The sequence below is a fragment of the Apium graveolens genome, chromosome 5 (genome assembly GCF_009905375.1).
Source record: "Apium graveolens cultivar Ventura chromosome 5, ASM990537v1, whole genome shotgun sequence".
NCBI lineage: Eukaryota > Viridiplantae > Streptophyta > Magnoliopsida > Apiales > Apiaceae > Apium > Apium graveolens.
Genome location: NC_133651.1, coordinates 245850366 through 245871169, shown reverse-complemented (window position 1 = coordinate 245871169; position 20804 = coordinate 245850366). Strand labels below are relative to the sequence as shown.

The 20804-nt window shown below is 37.4% G+C and overlaps 1 non-coding gene across 1 annotated transcript; it reads left to right on the top strand.

The window, feature by feature from the left end:
• Nucleotides 1-12442: 12442 nt before the first annotated feature.
• On the top strand, nt 12443-12549 carry LOC141663163 (small nucleolar RNA R71). The gene has a single exon (XR_012551247.1). It is a non-coding gene; the product is annotated as a small nucleolar RNA R71 (small nucleolar RNA).
• The last annotated feature ends 8255 nt before the right edge of the window (nt 12550-20804 follow it).

Here is a 20804-nt window from a genome sequence, read left to right as displayed (position 1 = left end):
TAAATAGATAGAGCCCGCAATAAAAACAAAACAAGTCTTTTATTAATATCAATGAAATCAAAACATATTACATAAAAGTTATTCCTAAATTCTCATACATGATTGGACTTAGGACATATCTCTTTCACTTTGGAGTTGTGCAGAGACACCCGACGGATGAGAAATATCCATCGGTTTAGTAATTTGACTATCCGACGGATGACTGCTGTTTGGCACATCCGTCGGGATACAATCACTACTCGACGGATGAACAATATCCATCGAGTGAGTAGAAATAAATGAGTTTGGAGTGGAAACTATTGTGGACTCTGTACATATTGATGAAAATTTTGGCACATATGTCTCAACAGCCTCAGAAAGAAATGGCAAGTGAGCCAACAAATCATCTAGAAGATGATGCTCACTTGCATGGATTTTAGGCTTCTCCAACAGAGTTAAAGATGGAAAATATGGTTGTGATGTTTGAATTATGTCAACATCTAAAGAGTGTGTGGGAGAATTTGGTGTTTGAAGTGTTTCAAGTTGTACATATTTTGGCTGTGACTCCACATTTGTTGGAGCCACATCAATTTGACTTTGAGATGGTGCAGTGACTGGGTCTTTAGCTCCAGTTTGCACTGTGTGTTAACCCTGTGTATCCCCAAGGGTTTTAGATTTCTTCTTTCTTGGGTAGGTTTGTGGTGAACTTGTGTCTCTACCCCTTTTATTCTGTGCTCCTAGTTGAGAGCTTGTTTCAATAGTTACATCCTTTTGGGAGGATGGAACTAGAATTAAGCTTTTATCCTTATTAACAACCACAGTTTGTTGGGAAACTGTGGTGTGGCTTGGTTTGGGTATACTATGCTCACCATCCTTATCCTTAGGGCTTCTTTGATTTTCACCCTGTCCCTCACCTGTCTTTCCCACCTTCACACTCCCCTCTTTGTGTTTAGTGGATTTTACAACTGACATCTTTTGAGAGACACCAGAGGGGGCTTTCTTTGTCTTTGGTTTTAAAACTTAGGTTTTGGTAGCTTGGGTAGGCATCTGTCTGGTCATTGACACAGATGCCACTACGACACTATAAGGCAAATAAATGGTTGAGGTTGGAAGAGTAGAGATAATTGAAATTACCTCACTTACCTGAGGTGCCTCCATTACCTGAGGTGTCTTTGTGGTGATCTGCTCTATTGAGATCTACAATAATTCTTCTTTCTTGAACCCAACAATCTAACTTGTTGGTTGGGTTCTCAAGCACAATATCCTCAGATAGGTGGTTAGCAAGCATCATGAAAAATCTAGCATAATAAACATTCTTACCCCTCTTATTAAGCTCCCCTAACTTAAACCCCAACTCAAACAAGACTAGATCACTAAAATTAAAGTATTTATCAGTCACTAGCATGTAGAGCATATTGAGCATGGAGATATTAACAGAATCAAAGTTGCTAATTTTACCAGAAAATACTTTAGTAACTACATCACACAGATAACTCCATTCTTTCCTAAGACCCAATCTCCTAATTTCACTTAATTTAGAGATGGTGAGTGCATAACCCATGGAGTTTAACATGTTAACAATATCAGTGTCTGTGTGTGGAGTAGTGACAGTATTATCAGAAATCTTAAAGCATGCTTTAACAATGTCATTATTAACACAAAATTCCTTACCTTTAATAGTAAAAGTGATGGTCTTGTCAATTGAGTTGTACACTGCAGTCGTCCATATTTACTCCACAACCTCACAGTAGATAGTGGGAGACTCCAGCATGGCCTATTTGAGCTTACAACCTTGCACAAAATCCATCATTTTGTGGTAGTCGCCAGACTGCTGAATCCCCTTGTTCACTAGAGCCGTGAAATTGTTCTTCTCATAGATAAAGCCAGTTTGAGACATGATTTTGACGACTGGTGCCATTGTTAGAGAGTAAAAATTGCAGAGAGAGGGTAATTGCTTTTAAGAAAGAAAGAAGTTAGAGCAGATAAATTGAGAATGATAAAAGAAAAGAAATGAAAATGAATTTTGCTTTTATACTATCTCAAAAATAACTGTAAAAAATAATAAAGTAAAATAAAGTGACCAATAAAAATTGCCCAAAATAGCCGTTAAAAAAAATAAACTGTAAAAATTCCATCACTTATCCGCCGTGTTATGCTTACAAACTGTAAGTATACTCGATGGATAATGTTCAGAAAATCAACGGCTAGGAATGAGACAGTTCGACGGATGAGGATAAATCAGTTATCCGTCGAGATATGAAATATTCCAGAAAAATAATTGATTTTATTAACAAATTATATATTGATGGATGATCGAACTCGATGGATAACGATCATCCGTCGGGATGTAAATTTTGACTTAGCCAAAATTTCATCCAAGACTGAAAAATCAATTAAATTTCTGGCTACATCACAACTTGCAAATTATCTGAAAAGATTCAAGAGTAATTAAGCATACCTAACTCACTTACTAACCTTGAAAAGATGGATTCATCCAGTGGCTTGGTAAATATATCTGCAAGTTGTTTTTCACTTGGAACAAAATATAGTTCCACAGTACCATTCATTACATGTTCCCTTATGAAGTGGTACTTGATGTCTATATGCTTTGTTCTTGAGTGCTGTACTGGATTCTCAGTGATGGCAATTGCACTTGTGTTATCATAGAAAATGGGAATTCTTTCCACTTGCAGACCACAGTTTAGAAATTGTTTTTTCATCCACAAAATCTGTGCACGGCAACTGCCAGCATCAATATATTCAGCTTCTGCTGTAGAAGTAGAAACTGAATTTTGCTTTTTACTGAACCAGGACACAAGCTTGTTTCCTAGAAATTGACAAGTTCCTGTTGTACTTTTTATATCAATTCTACAACCTGCATAATCTGCATCTAAATAACTAGTTAGATCAAAACCAGAATCTCTAGGGTCAGCCTGAAATCTAGCACAAAGATATGTAGCAAATATTATATCTGGCCTACTAGCTGTTAAGTATAGAAGTGAGCCAACCATGCCTCTATAACTTGAAATATCCACGAACTTTTCAGTAGTGTTTAATTCAAGTTTGGTTGCAGTGGCCATGGGAGTTTTTACAAATGTGCAATCCATTAGTTCAAACTTCTTTAAAAGATCATAAATGTATTTAGTTTGACTAATGAATATTCCATCACTAACTTGCTTAACTTGCAAACCAAGAAAGTAAGTTAGTTCTCCCATCATGCTTATTTCATACTTACTTTGCATCAATTTGGCAAACTTTTTACAAAGTTTTTCATCTGTAGAGCCAAAAATAATATCATCTACATAAATTTGAACAAGTATGCTAGAGCCATTAACATTTCTAAAGAATAAATTTTTGTCTACAGTACCTCTAGTGAAGTGATTCTCTAAAAGAAACTTTGACAAAGTGTCATACCAGGCTCTAGGTGCTTGCTTCAATCCATAGAGTGCTTTCAAAAGATAGTATACATGATCAGGTAGATTTGGATCTTCAAAACCAGGAGGCTGACTGACATAGACTTTCTCCTCCAAATCTCCATTTAGAAAAGAACTCTTGACATCCATTTGATAGACCTTGAAATTGGCATGGGCTGCATAGGCTAAGAAGATTCTGATGGCTTCAAGTCTTGCATCGGGAGCAAAGGTTTCATCAAAATCTATTCCTTCTTGTTGACAGTAGCCCTTAGCAACCAATCTAGCTTTGTTCCTGACTACTATGCCATTTTCATCCATCTTGTTTCTGAATACCCATTTGGTGTCTATTGGATTCTTTCCTTTAGGCTTGGGTACCAGCTTCCAAACATTGTTCCTTTCAAATTGGTTTAGCTCCTCCTGCATAGTTAAAATCCAAACAGGATCCAACAAATCTTCTTCTACCTTCTTTGGTTCTTCCTTGGATAGGAAACTGCTATATAGACATTCTTCTTGAGTTACTCTTCTTGTTTGAACTCTAGAAGATACATCACCAATGATGAGCTCAAATGGGTGATCCTTTATCCATTTTCTTTGTTGAGGTAGATTAGCTCTAGATGAAGAGGCCTCATTGTTGTCTTGATGTGTGATTGAGTTTTGATTATTAGAAACTCCCATCGAGTTTGTAAATCTAAGATTTGAGAAAGAGGAACTTTCTGTAAGTGATCTATTCTGACTTTCAGCTCCTTTTGATGACCCGACGGATGGTGTATTTTGAGTTCCGATGGATGAAGCTGATTGTCTCCCGATGGATGATGCAGATTGTCTGTCGACGGATGAAGTATTTTGTAACTCTATGGATGTTGATTTATTAGCTTCATTGGTTGTAGATCTTTCTGCACTATCCTTAGTTGTAGTTTCTTGATCACTTTCATCATCATTGTCATCACTAACCATCTCCACATTATCAAATTTGAGGCTCTCATGGTAATCTCCATCTTGCAGTCCTTCAATCTTTTTATCATCAAACACAACATGTATTGATTCCATAACAATGTTGGTTCTCAGATTGTAGATTCTGTATGCTTTACCAACAACATATCTAACAAAAATTCCTTCATCTGCCTTAGCATCAAACTTCCCATTTTGATCAGTTTGATTTCTCAAGATATAACATTTGCAGCCAAAGACATGAAGAAAATTTAGAGTTGGCTTCTTGTTCTTGAACAATTGGTAGGGAGTCATGCATTTTGCTTGATTAACCAAAGAAATATTTTGAGTGTAGCATGCAGTATTTACAGCTTCAGCCCAGAAGTATGTTGTAACTTTGATTCTTCAAGCATTGTCCTTGCAGCTTCAATGAGTGATCTGTTCTTTCTTTCTACTACTCCATTTTGTTGTGGAGTTCTTGCTGCTGAAAACTCATGCATAATCCCATTTTCTTCACAAAATGCTCTCATGACAGAATTCTTGAACTCAGTTCCATTGTCACTCCTGATTCTTCTAACTTTGAAATCAGGATGATTATTGACTTGCCTTATGTGATTGATGATGATTTCACTAGCCTCAACTTTAGACTTTAGGAAATATGTCCAAGAGAACTTTGAGAAATCATCTAAAATTACTAGGCAAAATCTTTTCCTTGAGATGGACAACACATTGACTGGTCCAAACAAATCCATGTGTAGCAGTTCCAAAGGTTCTTCAATTGTTGAATCAAGATTCTTTCTGAATGATGCTTTGATTTGCTTTCCCTTTTGGCAAGCATCACACAGTCCATCCTTAGAAAACTCCACTTGAGGAATACCTCTAGCCAGTTCTTTCTTTAAAAGCTCATTCATGGTCTTGAAGTTTAGATGGGATAGCTTCTTGTTTCAGAGCCGACTTTCATCTTGACTTACTTTACTGAGAAGACAAGTAACAGACTATGCATTTGATGAGTTGAAGTCAGCTAGATGCACATTTCTTTTTCTCACTCCAGTGAGAACCACTTTGTTGCTCCTCTTGCTTGTCACAACACAGGCTTCTGTATTGAAGGTTACTGAATTGCCTTTATCACAAAGCTGGCTGATACTCAACAAATTGTGCTTGAGACCATCCACTAAGGAAACCTCCTCAATGATGATATTGTCTTTTGAAATCAAGCCATATCCCACAGTATAACCCTTATTGTCATCTCCAAAAGTAATACTTGGGCCAACTCTTTCCTTGAACTCTGTGAGCAGGGTAGAATCTCCAATTATGTGTCTTGAACATCCACTATCCAAGTACCACATATTCTTTCTGTTTCCCTGATTACTTGAAGAACTTGTCTCTGTTTCATCAGACTTGGCCATAAGAGCTAGATTGACATAGCTGACATCCTCATCCAGACCATCTGTCTCCCAGTCATTTTCTTGTGTAATAAAGGCCCTTTCCTTTTGTTTGAGCAACTCAAAATACTTCTGTTTATAATCCACAGGCTCAAACTTCTTCTTGCTGGAATCTGACTTTCTGCACTCACTGGCAAAGTGCCCTGCCAAGTCACATTTGAAACACTTGAATTTTGATTTATCCACCATAATTCTATTTGGCTTAGCTGCTCCAAAGTTCTTCTTGAACTTGAGCTTGGAAAATATTCTGTAAAGAAATGCAAGATGTTCATCAATATCATCCATATCACCACGGCTCAAAGAATCTTCATTTTCTGCTACCAGACCCTTGCCCTTGTTTTCACAGACCTTTGAAGTAGACTCAACAACTTCTATCTTCATCTCCTTCTCTTTCTCTAACTCATCAACCAGTGTAATGGACCCTCATTTCTTTCTCCCTTTCTCCATTCTTTCATCTTGCTCTATTTCAAGCTCATAAGTTTTTAGAATGCCATATAGTCTCTCTAGTGTAAAGTCCTTGTAATCTCGTGAATTTCTCAAGGAGACTGTCATTGGTTTCCATTCTTTTGGAAGGGATCTCAGGAATTTGAGATTAGAGTCTTTGGTTTGGTAGACTCTTACATGCAGCTTCAGAGCATTTAGTAGCTTTTGAAATCTACTAAAGATATTAGAGAGAGTTTCACCTTCTTCACAGTGGAAATGCTCATATTGCTGAATTAGTAACTGCATCTTATTTTCTCTAACTTGTTCAGTGCCATCACAAATTATTTGAATGGTGTCCCAAACCTCCTTAGCTGTCTTGCAATTGATGATGTTGTCAAACATGTCACCATCAAATCCATTGAATAAGATATTCATGGCCTTCTTGTCTTTCCTGACTTGTTCAATATCAGGATCTGACCATTCATGCCTTGGCTTGGGAATTGATGGCTCATTTCCAGTTGTAGCTCTCATTGGTACACGAGGACCTCTCTCTATGCAATCCATATAGGCCTCATCTTGAGAAAGTAAATGAAGATGCATCTTTACCTTCCAGTGATGGTAATTATCTTTGTCCAGAAAATGAATCTTGACTCCAACATCCTTCTTGTTCATCTTGCTGTTTTTTATGATCTTTAAACTCTTTGTGCTTCAAGAGCTTGCTCTAATACCAATTGTTAGTCCCTAACAATACAACAAGAATTACAGAAGGGGGTTGAATATAATTCTGGCTACTTTTTGAGATTAATGAAAAATGGTTCTAACTTAATAATTTATAAGTGTTTGATATGCAAAGTGCGGAATGAATAGTTAGATAAATCAAAACAAAAGTAATAAAAACACAAGTCTTTTAAAAATTTCTGGTGGATTTGAATGTATCCACCATATATATATATCAAGAAAACCCTGTGAAGCTTGAATAGCTCACAACTGCTTACAAATATGAACAACTAAGCTTACAGAGAAATGCTACAGGATACATCTTACAATTATTTCTCTGAGAATGTATTTGCTTAGTCTTGTTGTTGTTCTACTTGCTACTCTTGGTTTATATATCACCAAGATTACATAGTAATAATACAAGATAATAAAACAAAACCTTTCAAGTCTAATACCATGCTGCTTCACTACTCTATTCCAGCATCTTTGAATATCTTCATAATAGCATGAAAATGGTAATGCTTCTTTGTTCTCAAAAACCCAGCTGAATAGGCTGCCACATTCCTTTTGCAAACACTCGACGCATGTGACTGTGTTGTCACTGTCAACAGATGTTTGAATTGATCATCCGTTGGGTACATGATTACCATCCGTCGGGTTGCCTTGTTGATCATCCGTCGGGTTTCCTTGTTGATCATCCGTCGGGTAGCTTTGTTGATCATCCGTCGGGTAGCTATTTGACACTTGACTTCATTTCATTTATGCAGAATTACAAGACATCTTATATATACAATTAATCAACCTATTCTGCATATCTAATTAAAGTCAACATGACTTATATGCTACTACAGAATCTATATAAAGGTCTTTGCAGAAATATGTTACATGACTTATTGTTACATAAGCTACTCACTCGATGGATGTCAAATCATCATGCGTCAGGACCGTATTGAGTCATCCGTCGGGACTATATTTGATCATCCGTCGAGTGCTACATTTTTCACTAAGTTGAATCTACTAAGGTGTTTTGTTAATGTAATCATCAAGTTCACAACATATTCCCAACAATTTTTATTTTTGAGTCTTCCCACGGATTGGCGTGCTAGACCTTTCGGATTCCACCAGTGCTAACAAAAAGGAAGTCATCGCTTCTCCTCCTTCTCTGTTCGCTACCCTAACTATAAGTCTCTCTTCTCTTTTCAATTCTTCTCATTTTTTTGTTGGGTTTTCCTCTTGCATATACCTTCTATAGTAGTTGTAATCTTTGAATTATAATGGTTGATTCGAGTTCGTCATCTTCTATACGAACCGCTTCTAACCGGGACCCCGAAAAAAGGCCTTTAGAAGAGGGCGATCAGAAGTCAGCTTTAAACTTGGATAACTTAGAGATTCCTGATTTGGTCCAGTATGGTGTGGAAGAGTTTGATTTCTTGAGGGGTATACCCGAATGTCCTCTTCCCTCTACTCCATTAAGTCCTCCTTTAGAATTTAGGAACAAGGTTGTGGAGGAGGGTCTTCGATTGGGTAGAGTCGAGTTTGCGGGCAAATCCAGTCTTAATTATCTTAGCTACTATATTACCAAAGATCCGCCAGTGAGTAAGTTAAAGGCGTACAATGATCTGACTAACGGATATCGGTATCGAGTGCCTACCGCAGATGAGCGAGTATGGATGTTTCCAGAGTTTGGGATGCATAAAATACCGATGATTTTGTTCCACTTTGGGCTTCGGTTACCGATGCATCCCTTCTTCTTGGCGATGTATGAGGCAATTGGGTGTGGAATTGGCCAATTGACGCCTAACTCTATCGCTCAGCTTAATGGTTTTGTTGCGTTATATTGTGATATGGACCGGGTCCTGACTTTAAAATTGTTTTTCTCGATATATGGTATTCGTTACCACGATGGTCAGGTATATTTTGATTCCCGTCATAAAAGGATGAAGATTGTTAGCATTAGGTCCTCGAATTCCGGTTATCAAGCCAAGTGGTTGTATGTTGGGGGGCCTGATTTGGAGTTTGTGAAGCCTATTGGAAAAGTTAGCCAGGGTACGATAGATTATTTAAATAACTTGGAGAAGTACAACATGACGTACTTAGATGAGTTTCATGGGTTGAGGTTGTTGTACACCCATTTAGAACTGAAGGATTTTAAGTTCTTGGAAATGCACGATTGTAAGGGGGATGTTTTTCTCTCCCTCTTTCCCCCTCTCTCTCATTTTCTTTTACTACATTTTCTCTTTTTTTTTAATGGTTTGACTGACCTCTTTTTGTTTGGTGTATCGGTGGATGGGTCTTCTTTGAAGAGAGTGTTTAATAGCGGTGTTCGAGGGGATATTGACAAGGCTATGTTGCTTCTGGTACAACGAGCTTCGATGAAGACTGCTGACGTGACCAAACCCGGTCCGTCGGGTGCTAATCATTCCGTCTCTATAGAATTGCTTGATGATAAGAGGAACAAGGTGGTCGAGGATAATTCAGTTGAGCATCATCGAGGTTCTTACTAGCATAGTAAACCACATAAAATATGTTGTTCTTTCTCTGCCCAATAACTGCATAGTCACTTACATCGCACATCATCTCAAAAGGTTCATCCCAAATAGGTGCAATTATGACATGTGCCGTGATTAAACTCTTTTTCAAGAACTCAAAAGCAGCTAGGCACTCGTCATCAAACTTGAACAGGACATCTTTCTCTAGAAGATTGCACAAAGGTTTAGAGATTTTTGAGAAGTCCTTGATGAAACGCCTATAGAAACCCGCATGACCAAGAAAGCTGCGGATTCCTTAACAGAAATTGGTGGAGGAAGGTTTTCGATAACCCCTACCTTGGCTTTATCCACCTCAAGACCTTTACTAGAGACCTTGTGCCCAAGAATAATGCCTTGTCGCACCATAAAATGACGTTTCTCCCAGTTGAGAACCAGATTGATCTCAACACACCTTTTAAGAATGATGCCAAGATTTTGCAAGCATTCATCAAAAGAATCACCCAACACAGAGAAATCATCCATGAATACCTCCATATTCTGACAAATCATGTCAGAGAAGATAGCCATCATGCATCTCTGAAATATGGAAGGTGCTCGACACACCCCAAAAGAAACTCTTCTGAAGGAAAAAGTTCCAAACTGACAAGTGAAAGTAGTCTTTTCCTGATCCTCTAGAGCAATGTAAATCTCATTATAACCCGAATAACCATCCAGAAGACAATAGTACTCATGCCCAGCCAATCTGTCAAGCATCTGATCAATAAAAGGAAGAGGGAAGTGATCCTTTCTCATGGCCTTGTTCAACTTCCTGTAGTCCATTCAAACTCTCCACCCCGTGACTGTTCGAGTAGGAATGAGCTCATTCTTGTCATTAGCAACAACTGTGATACCTCATTTCTTCGGCACATACTGAACTGGGCTCACCCAAGAACTGTCAGAAATGGGATAGATGATCCCTGTATCTAACCATTTGAGGATTTCTTTCTTCACAACTTCTTTCATGATCGGATTAAGCCTTCTCTGTTTCTCAACAGTAGGCTTGCTACCTTCCTCTAGCAGAATTTGAATGCATGTAATAAGAAGGGCTTATTCCCTTAATATCTGTTATAGTCCATCCAATTGCCGATTTGAACTCTCTCAGAATTCTTTAGAGCTTTTCCTCATCACTACCTAAAAGGTCAGATGCAATGATCACAGGCAAAGTAGATGCATCACCTAAAAACGCATACCTTAAGTGTTTAGGCAATGGTTTAAGCTCAAGTGTAGGAGCTTCCTCAATAGATGGCTTGAGGCGCTTTGTAGATTTGTTCAACTCCTCCAATTCAAGAGATTCAAAAGGCATATCCAGCCTTCGCTTCCAGGGAGAAGCATTCAGATACTGCAACTGCTCATCACCTTCGTCATCTTCACTATCTGAATTCCCCAACAAGGCCATCTCTAAGGCATCAGACCTTAACATTTGATCAAGTTCTGAAGTATCAAAATAATCGACCAACTCCACTTTTAAGCACTCCTCATTCTCAGTCGGGAATTTTATGGGATTTAAACATTGAACGTCACATCCTGATCCAGCACTCGTAGAGTAAGCTCACCATTCTGCACACAATCATGGTTCGACCAGTAGCCAATAATGGTCTTCCCAAGATTATGGGAATCTTCTTATCCTCCTCGAAATCAAAAATTACAAAATCAGTAGGAAAGATGAGTTTATAAACCTTGACCAAGACATCCTCCACAATGCCTCGTGGATATGTAATAGAACGATCGGCCAACTACAAGGTCATATGAGTAGGCTTTGGATTAGGTAAGCCCAACTTCTTGAAGATTAACAAGGGCATCAAATTGATGCTAGCTCCCAAGTCATATAAGCATTTATCAAATGACACTTTCCCAATGGTACAATGAATAGTGAAGCATACAAGAACTTTAAGCTTCATAGGCAACTTCTATTACAGCACAACCCTGCATTCCTCCGTAAGAGCAACTATCTCTAAGTCATCAAGCTTCACTTTCCGTGAGATAATACCTTTCATAAAATTCACATAGCTAGGCATCTATTCAAGACGTATGTTGATATGAAGTTTCTTGAACACCTTTAGAAACTTCTCAAACTACTTATCCAGCTTTTTCTTCTGTAGCCTCTCAGGAAAATAAGGTGGAGGATATATCTGTTTCTCCCCGAATGTGTTCAACAGTAGTCTTCCTTGCTTCCACTTCTGCTTCCTTCTGCACTTCTTCTTCAGCCACAACTTCTTCTTCCGAAACTTGAGAGTGTTCAGGATTTGCATCCTTCCCAGACCTCAATGTAATTGCCTTTACCTGCTCCTTAGCTTCCCTTTATCCTGGCACTTTAATGTCACTAGGGAGTGTACCAGGTTGATGATTTAGCAAGGCATTGGAAATTTACCCTATTTGATTCTCCAAGGTCTTGATAGAAACCGCTCGGCTCTTACACATGAGCCTCAACTCCTACAATTCAGATTTTTCATTAGACTGTTGCAGCTGGAGTTGTTTTCTTGGTGCATCTTGCGGTTGCTGAAAATCAAGAGGGTTGTATTGCTTTGCTGCATACTGCTGATAAGGCTGTTGAACCGCATTCTGAGTATTACTCCAGCTGAAGTTAGGATGATTGCGGTTCTTGGGATGATAAGTGGCTGGAACTGGCTGCTGTGACCTCTGAAAGTTTCTCACGAACTGAGCTGATTCACTAGAAATAGCACACTGCTCCGTCTCATGGGCACCAGCACAAAGCTCACAAACACTAGTGATCTGATTAACTCCATAATAAGCCAAAGAATCCACCTTCATCGTCAAAGCCTTAAGCTGAGCAACTATAGTAATAGCTATATCTCACTCCAGAATTCCTGCTACCTTGCCCCGAGGTAGTCTCTGAGTTGGGTTCTGGTATTCATTGGCAGCCATCAGCTCAATCAATTCATAAGCTTCATCATAGCTTTTAGCCCATAAGGCTCCTCCTGATACTGCATCAAGCATGGGTCTAGAAGTAGCACCCAATCCATTATAAAAGTAGTTAATGATCATCCAGTCAGGCATCCCATGATGAGGACATTTTCTAAGCATCTCTTTGTAGCGATCCCAAGCCTCACATAAAGATTCTCCAGATTGCTGAGCAAATTGAGTAAGTGTGTTTCTGATTGCAGCAGTCTTCGCCATAGGAAAGAATTTAGTTATGAACTTTTGAGAAAGATCCTCCCATTTGGTGATAGACCCTGGTGGTAGAGAATGTGACCAACACTTAGCTTTATCCCGCAGAGAGAATGGGAAAAGCCTCAACTTAATAGCATTTTCAGAAACTCCATTGAACTTAAAAATGTCGCAGATCTCGATGAAATCTCTAATGTGCATGTTGGGGTCTTCTGTCGGAGAACCCCCAAACTGAATTGAGTTGTGTATCATCTGAATCGTGCTCGAATTGATCTCATAGGTGTTACCGAGATGGCTGGCCGGACAATGCTAGACTGAATATCATTAATCTTTGGCTGAGAGTAATCCATCAAAGCCTTTGTATTCTCTTCTGGTTCTCCCATTGAAATAAGAGCTTCTTCTTCAACTTTCTCCTCGACAAGAACTTCTTCAAAAACTTCCTTAGCTACTACAACTTCTTTCTCATCTTGATCCAGTGTTCTCTTTTGAGACCGAGAATGCGTATGCATACACGCTCGCTAGAGTACCTAAAACACGACAAGGAAACAAGTAAGTAATAATGTCCGAGTCAATGAACTTTAGCGACCACTGATGACAAACACATAAACTAAAAATTAACCCCGAGTTCCCGGCAGCGGCGCCAAAAACTTGTTAGGATGAAAATACGCGCTAATATTCATGCAAGTATACGCGATCACAAGTAATATAGAATTATTTCTAGTTCGTTACCACAGAGTCTGGTTAAGGTTAATTTCAATCAATGCACTTATGTAATAATGCTATGGTTATTATTCAATACTAAGACGATTAACAAATTGAGATTGTTTATAACGACGATTAACTAAGAGATTATACTAAAGAATATTAACTAAGAGATTAAAAAGGATTGATTACTATATGATACACACATGAGATTCTAACTTCATTACTACTTCATTCAATAGCCTTTTTGTTCTTAACCTCAGCATGCAATGGTGATGACACTAATCAGATAACATGAAACTAATAAACGCCAACTTTCATTGTACGAATACCCTACTACCAGACAACCACAAAATAGATAGAAGCTGAATATATACCAATTATATTGAGACCCTATATGTCTATAGAATTTGACAACATAATGGCTTAATGCACAAGTTATCTATCATGATTATACAGGGCAAGTAAGATGGTTTAAATTACCTATGAATCATGCATATCAAATACATGAACCTATGCTAGCATGGCAAGTTCTAAACCCTAAATTCACTTTCGCTTCAATAGAGATTAACACGCTATCTTATAAGTTCGCGACGCTCATAAGACGAATAAGCACAACCAATACTAGTTTATCATATAATCACGACACACTACGACATCGGAACAATTTAACTAAAGAAATCCATAAGTAAATCCGCTAGAACCCCACGATAACGATTAGCCCATAATCGGACTCATCATCAACGTGGGTTCTAATTAAAGCATGGTATAATAAACGTAGTCTTTATACTGAATAAATAATAAAACCAAGTACGTTGCATAAGAGTATAGGTCCATAAATAAGAAAACTAGCATCCAAGATTACAACTTAAAATAAAGAATCATAAGAATAAACTAGATCCTCTTTGCCTTAGTAAAATTGTGCTATACGGTCTTCGTACGCTTTCTCATTAACTCTCGTACGTCTTGTTATGAAAAATGATCATAAGTTATTAATATATACAATGTAGAATCAACCAGGGCTTCAAACTCTCAGAATCTAAGTAGAAACATAATTCTACCATCCCGACCTGGAACGGGCTTCACCAGCACAGGCGTGCTGTCTTTCTGTAAACCTGGCGCGGGCGCGTGCTAGCGCGGATGCGCCGACATTCTGTAAAAACTTCTACTTTTTATTTTCTTGCTGGTTTAAGTTGGCCTTTTCACGAGCAATCTTCTTGACACATTCCTAACATTATTTTAGCATCAAAATAATGCTAAATCACCTGAATCCCTGTTATATGCCTAAAATTCAAAAACACTACAAAAACATATCAAATACACAAATAACTCGAGTACAAAACACCAATTCAAGCCTTTATAGAGCATTCTAAGTGGACATAAATGCCACTAAACACTTCTTGAAGCATCATGTGATGTTCTATAATCTGGAATGCTGCTTGTAGGGTTTTTGGCCTTTTCTCAAAGATTTCCTCTAGGAGCAACCAGTGTCGAGATTTGTCGATATCCGATGTCAGGAAGTTGATAGCCATCTGCTCTATTAGATCTGAGATTTCTGCTATCTCTTCTCTGAATCGAGTTAAGAAACTTCGGAGACTCTCATTCGAACGCTGTTGCATTGTCATTAGGGACGCTGTGACTTTTATTCCTTTATAATTACTAGAGAAGCGAGCTTGGAATTTACTTTTTAGTGTTATCCAGGAGTCGATAGATCGAGGTGGTAGGTTGCTGTAGAGATGTACCTTATAGACATGTGGAGAAAAATTTGCATCGAGCAATTTCTGAGTTACCAAAAAAGCCATGCGGCCGTCGAATGTGTTGAGGAATGCCAACGGATCAGATGACCTGTCGAAATGGTTGAGGGCAGGTATTTTCAACATCTGGTCAATGCGTGCCTTCTCAAGGACCAGAGATAGAGGACTCTCACTGACGGTCTTGAATCCCGACTGATTGCGCGTTATGGTACGCATCTGCGCTATTTCCTCTTGCATTTTCGCAAATTCTTCATGGGAGATAGATTATATGGACTCGGTTTATTGAGAGATGTCGGCAGATGATACTGTACGTTGTCGATGCTCACGCGGTTGTGAGTACGTCGATTTTGCTGATGGTTCATACTCGTATTCGGTGTCATCATCTTCGTCATAGAGTTCACCCCTGGCCCTTGGTTTTCTATCGTCGTTCGTTGAAGCTCTCGCGGCAGGAGATGAATTTCACGCTGTTGTTCGAGCTTGGCTTGGAGTATTCGAGTCTCGCGCTCTATAAGTTTGAGTTATTCATCGAAGTAAGATAGATCCTCTGGATCTTCAGTGTTTTGAGCTTTTAACCTCTCGACCTTTTTGAGGTGAAGTCGCATGTCGCTGGAAAGCACCTTTTTACCCTTGGATGTTTGGATCCTCAATCGCCGATTTGATTTGAACTTTCTCTTCTTGTCTTGTTGATCTGTGTTTGTTAAGTTCAGCGGTTGATCATGAGAGGCTCCCTCCGGTTGGGGTAATAAACATTTCGGCTGTAGTGTCGATTTTCTAGGCAGTGCCTGACCACCGTGGCCTTTAGGATTGGCGACGATCTCTGCTGTCTGTTCCTTCACCTGAGTTGGTCCCGCTGTTGTCGGATCAATTTCTTCTACAATCATATCTCGGTTGGATCTTCAGAATAAAGCTCCTTCTAGCGCCAAATGATAAGCCTCGAATATTATTAATATATAAGACTAGTCTTTAAGGAGGTACTCTCTTTATTCAATTAGCCAACCTCTTGAAATTAGGTTGTGCCTTTATATATATAGGGAGTCCCAAATGGGATATTCTTTACAAATGGGCCTCTTGGGCCTTTGCATAAAATGTTATATAATTATTATAATTAAGTCTTGGTTTCCTCTTCCCTCTGGTCCAAGGTCCAACACTATGTATTTTTGTTGTAGTAGCCCGAAAATCATCATTGTCTCTCCACCTCAGTGTTCGTCGGAGATCAAAAAGTACTTACGATCCCTTGAAAAGATTTAACTTTAAAGGTAAAAAGATTTGTACTTGGAAATTTTCCAAGTAAAGAAATATGAGTAAGAAACTACCATTGTATCTACTTTTAATGACTGTGCTGGTTGTATCTAGTTTAGTTCCAGTTCGGTAAAAAAAATGGTGTTGCCGAATTATAGGATCTGACTTTTGATTAGGGCCGAGATAAACCGAACCTAAATCGAAAACCAAATCGAACCGGTAACATTCGGTTCGATTTGATTTAACTCTTTGTTAAAATTTCGGTCATTTCGATTTTTAGCGAAATAAAATCGGTTCGGTTTTTCAAAATTTTAATTTGATTTTTACCGAAATAACCGAATAATATATATATATATATTTTTGAATTATATTTTATATATAAAAAAAGTTTTTTTTATGGAGACCACATTTTTATCGGATACCTCGGAGACCACATATGTTTTGCAATCAAAACACTATGAAATATATTATTTTGTGAAGTATGTTTTACGAATATCACTAATTCATTAAAGATGTTGAAGATCATTTAAGTTTAATAAGTATAATGTGTATGTTCTGCAATTTGAACAAATGTTCTACAAACTAAATATGTTTCGTAGAATAAAATATTTTGTAATGTTCTACCTGCTATACATGTACGATATTCAATATTTTAAAAAAAGTAATGATCATTATAGAACATAATGCACAAAATAATACATTTTTCAATGTTTTTATGCAAGATTTTAGTTGCAAAATAAAAGTGGTCTCCGTGGTCTCCAACAAAAATGTGGTCTCCATAGAACTTGACTCTTTATATATAATATAATATAGATAATTAGATATGGTTAGTAAATATTAATTGAAAATATTAGAATTAGATATACATACACATGCGACTCGAGACTAACAAAGGCAACATATCCTATTATCCTAACCTAATTCACAATTTCACATAGACTTGCCGCGCCGCAGATTCTTCCAGACAACTCCAAGTATCAAATCTAATCTCCCGGTATCATTAATTCTTATTTTTCTTCAAAATCAAAATGGTAAATTTATCTCTTCTAATTTGGTAGTTTGTTCTTCATCTCTTCGATGCTACTTGCTAGTTTGTTTAATTAATATCATGTATGATGTATAAGTATAACTATATATAATCAATATTGCTTGCTGAATTTATTTTATTATTCACTAATTCACTTGTAACTTTATGCAGCAAGCCAACACTCAGTAATTTGAAACTTCAGGTAAAATGTCACAATCGCAACCTCAGACTTTTGAGACTGAGATGAGAGATTCGAATGATCTGAATAGTCAGGCAACCTCTGCAAAAACGAAGAGAAAGCCTATGAAAGAAAGGTCGATGGCTTGGGATTATTTTGACAAGTTTACGGATACGGATGGCACTAAAAAAGCAAGGTGCAAGTATTGTGGTAAGGAGTATTGTTCTAATAGTAGTTCAAATGGCACTTCATCACTCAATGTATGCTTTAAAGTTTGTAAAAAACTTCCACTTAATGGTGAATTGAAGCAAACACAACTATCTTTGAAACCGATAGGAGAAAACAAGAGCACTCTTAAGAATTTTTTTTGATCAAAAAGCTTTTAGACATAAATTAGCTTCTATAATTATTATTGATGAGTTTCCGTTTAGATTTGTTGAGGGTGAGGGATTTATTAATTTTATGCGTATTACCCAACCACTTTTTAAGGTCCCGTCTCGTTTTACCATCACACGAGATTGTTACCAATTTATTTTGGATGAAAAGAAAAGATTGACCACATATTTTAAGATGTTGGGTCAAAGAGTAAATATCACCACGAACACTTGGACTTCAATACAAAAGATTAATTATATATGCATCACGACTCATTACATTGATCAAAATTGGAAGTTGCACTAGAAGATAATTAACTTTTATCCTATAGAGGGTCATAAGGGTGAGCTCTTAGCTAAGGATATTGATTTGTGTTTGAAAGAATGGGGAATTTCAAAAGTGTTTGCGATAACGGTTGATAATGCAAGTTCAAACTATAGTTGTATTCAATTTTTTAAAAAAAGATTTACTTCTAGGGGATGTGATTTCTTGAAAGGAAAATATATGCACATGAGATGTATTGCACAGATAGCTAATTTGATGGTGAATGATGGACTTCAAGAACAAGATTCATCGGTTGTGAGATTGACAAAGGCGGTTAGGTTGTGAGGAAATCTCCGTCTAGAATAGCCAAATTCATGGAATGCATTGACTTAACAAATATTGCTTGCAAATCTATGTTGTGCTTGGATGTAAAAACAATATGGAACTCCACTTATTTAATGCTAAATGTTGCTCAAAAATTTCAAAATGTATTTGAATTGTTTCAAGGAATGGATCCATACTATGTTAAGGAGTTAAATGAGGCCGATGGGGTTCCTACTTCTTAGAATTAGGATAATGTTAGAAGGTTAGTGAATATCTTCATTCATTTTTATGAACTAACCTTGAGAATTTTGGGTTCTTTGTATGTCATATCTAATATTTTCTATCATGAGATTAGTAATGTTAATTACTTGTTGAAAGATTGGATGATTAGTGACGATGATGAAGTGAGATTGATGGGTAAAAAAATGAAAGAGAAGTATGATAAGTATTGGGGTGATATGCATAAAATGAACAAACTTATCTATGTGGTGGTGGTTGTTGATCCTAGGTACAAATTAGAGTTTATTGAATTTGTATTTTATGAGGAATATGGAAAATATGTTGGTTGGAAGTTGGCTAGTGACACAATTCTAGTGATAAAAGAGTTATTTGAAAAATATAAAAAGACTTGTCAACCTAAAACTACTCAATTTAATCAAGAAGCACAAACTTCAAGTAATTCCTCGAGCATAAATTCAAGTACATCTTCAAGAACGCAATCGGCATTGGGAGCTCGATTCATGAGACAAAAATGGAAAGTGGAGAAGTAGAATCTAAGAGTGAATTGGATCTTTATCTTAATTGTGTGTATGTTACGAAAGATGATGATGATTTTGATATTTTGAAATGGTGGAAAGTTAACTCAAGTAGATTTCCCATCATCTTACAACTTGCTCGTGATGTACTAGCAATTCTTATTTCAACTGTAGCATCGGAATCCACTTTTAGTATGGATGGAAAAGTACTTGATCTATATAGCAGTTCTTTGACTCCTAAAGTTGTTGAGGGTTTAATTTGTGCTCAAGATTGGTTGCATCGACCAAACGATAAAAAAATATTTGAAGAAGATATAGATGACCTTGAGAAATTCGAAGAAGGTATATGTTCATGTGTTTTGCTATTTGAATTGAATTCCATTTGTTTGCATGTTCATTTTGACTGAGTTTATATGTCCTTTTGATTTACAGCTTTTTCTGCCCTTAATATAAATGTGAACAAGGAGGGAGACAAGGCAGGGGAAACTATTGACATGGACAACTAGGTATGATTTTTTATCTGCTGTATGCTCTCTACTATTATCTGCTTTCTGCTATTTTTTTAATATATCATATTTTTTAAGATTGTGTTGACAGCTTTTGGATATAAATAGACAGTAGTAGTATTGTTTGGTGGCCTCTATTGGAGACCATTTCCTTTCATGGTTATACGTAAAAGGGACAATTGGCCCCTGAGATCTATGGAAGCAATATTCAAGGAACTGTTAGTTAACTGAATGTTGGATTGTGGTCCATTTATGCGACGCCCCCAAATCCACCCTTTCGTAGATTCGGGTCGCCACGATATCAAGCTTCGCACACCTGTATTATTATTTCAAACATAACCAAAATATGACATTTATAGTGAACACCATTCCACAGTTCCAAGATCGAGTCTCCTTCACAATTTGATTATTACAGGTACCATGGGAACCTACTACAAGTCTAGTTCATAGCTAAACATTATTACATAGAGATATTATATAGCAATCCCGTAGAGGCTGTCATCACGAACATGTTCCTTTCCTTTCCTCTGCCTTGGATAATTAGATGTTCTGCCCTCTTCATTCTTCACTATTTTGGATAAATACAAGTATAGCAAGAGTGAGCAACCGAGTGCTCAACAAGTAAAAATAAATTGACTTAACAATTTAAGTTCATGGGAATAATAGGTGCCAAGAGCAACAATAATTTATAGCACGAAGAGATAATGATATCATCAAAGAACCTCTTATCTGGCACAGTGCCATCGAATTTAAGAATAGCTGGTCATTTTCCATCCTCGATACATCAATGATGCAATCAACTATCACAGTGTACGTGACGGCCTCAACCCCGGGGTCAGGGGTTGATGTCACTAAACACAATTTCCAAAAATATAAACAACAGAATTATTATTAAAATATACTAACTTGACCCCGAACCAAGATCCGATCCAGGTTCAAGTATAATTCAGGTTCTGAATACTAGAAACTCGTTATTCAACATCTAACACACTTTAACTTTATTCAGCAACTCTTCAGACCTCATGGCCTGATACAAACTACCTCAGAGGAGCCGGGTCCAGTAGGGGCGGAAATATGGGTCGGTATAACTGATCTTCTAGGCATCTGCAAAATATACATAACAGT